This window comes from Echinops telfairi, unplaced genomic scaffold, assembly GCF_000313985.2.
Source record: "Echinops telfairi isolate 266 unplaced genomic scaffold, ASM31398v2 ScPeMD7_7;HRSCAF=31, whole genome shotgun sequence".
Lineage (NCBI taxonomy): Eukaryota > Metazoa > Chordata > Mammalia > Afrosoricida > Tenrecidae > Echinops > Echinops telfairi.
Window position 1 is genome coordinate 24,572,816 of NW_022103904.1, and position 1,980 is coordinate 24,574,795.

Below are 1,980 nucleotides of genomic sequence, written 5' to 3' on the forward strand. Positions count from 1 at the left end.
CTCCCTAGAGCTAAGATTGTAAGTTTCAGGAAGCAGGATTTTTTTTCAGGCCTGATGATGTAATGGTAACAAGTTGGGCTTCTAGCCATAAGGTTAGCAGTTCAAAACCACCAGCCACCACTCGGAGGGAAAAAGAAGGGGCTTTCTCCTCCCATAAAGAGTTAGTCTTGGAAGCTCACAAGGGCAGTTCTACCCTGCCCTATAAGGTCCATCTGAGTCGGCATCAATTCAATGGCAGTGAGTTTGTTTTTTAAGTGGGCTACCAATATCCTAAGACTAGGAGTTTGATCATAGTTTTTTGTTTGAAACACACTCATGTCAAAAGATTTTAAGCCCGTTTCAGTGTACTTTTCCTTGTATAACCACTCAGACCAGTGTTTAGAGCTGATGCGTAAGAAACCAGAGGGTTGTTAAGGCTGTGACCATTTTTTTTTTTCATTTTAAATTTATTTTATTTTTGGAATATAGCACATACAAAGAAAAACCATACTGTACCTAGTTGCAAAATCCATCACATTAAAACAGTGGCCGTATCCTTGATCATGTCTCTTACCTGTGTAATGCAGAACATGAATTTTAGAATTTGGTCACCAGGGCCAGGGCTTTGTATTTGTTCTGTTGTGTGTTTGTGTTTCTGAAAGAATTCACATTTTGTAATGCATTGACTAGACATAAGCTAGAGTTCCAACTTCCTTCCAGGAGGGGGCAGCATGGTGCCACAGCAGAAAGCCACAGGCTCCCGAGGAGGACTGACTGCATTCCTGTTGAAAACCGGCAGCCCTTCAGCGGTGCCGGACTACCAGTCTGCTGCGGCCCTTGCCTGGTCTTCCCAAAGCCGTTTCTGCCGCTCGGTGTGGATTGTGTCAAGTTGATTCTGACTGGTGGTGACCCCATGGGTTTGAGTAGAACCACTGCTCGGGGTTTTAAGACTGACTGATTACCAGGCCTTTCGTCTGACATCTGTCGCTCTCAGAGGGCTCAAACTACCAAGTAGTCAAATGCTTAGTAGCCTCTGCCCCCAGGGACTGCTTTCTTAGGCCTCATCTTGCCCTATCTTCAGTTAAGTTCAGGCCACAGTGTGCAAGTGAGGGGCTCAGCTGGGTCCTCTGGAGCCTGAGATCAGTGCCAGGGGGAGTCCGCATGATCCAAGTCCTTCTCTTAACTCCACTGCTTCCAGGAATCTCCTTTAGTCAGTGTTTTTGAAAATGGAATCAGGTTGGGCAATTGGCAAGGAACGGATTTATAAATCACAAGGCACTTTATTAATTGAGTGAGGCACAAACCTGCCAAATAAATAGACTGCAGAGTGGGATCCTCTAGTCTATCTCTTGGGAGACTCTTCTCAAAAAGCCCGTCATCATTCGGAGGCTGTTTGGAGAGCGAGCTTGGGATTGCAGCCAGTGAAGTTAGGCCCAGGGAGCTAACTCTTGCCCTTGCCGCAGGGATGAGCGCTTCTGTTTGCTGACCACGGCCCCTCCCGGGAACGCTGGACACGGTGATGCTTCATAGCACCGCAGCTCTTTCCAGGCTCCTGGAGACCACTTACTCTGCCATTCTGAAGACTGCATAATTTAGGGCCCAGCATTTTAAGACACACCCCAGCTGTCTGCCACAGGGCCTAGCCAGCCTCTTGGAGGTTAGAGTTTGGGGGACGGGGGGTGGGTGGGGGGCAGTCACAGGTTATAGCTCTCAGTTCTTTTGACTGCTTTCAATGTGGCTACTAGAAAGTTTAAAATTCTGCATGTGGCTCACATTTTCATTGTGATGGACAGCACTTTGTGAGATTCAGCTCAGGCTGGAGTCCCACACACCACTGCTTCTGGCACCTTCCGTGGAAGCTAGATACCAGCCCTCAAAGACTACGGCAAGGCTTGCTGCCGAAGTTGAGATGTGAACTGCGAGGCAACAGAAGATAAAAAGAAAACCCGAGGTCACGTCTGTTGGAAACAGCAGGAAGCACCTGACAACATGGCGTGGAGT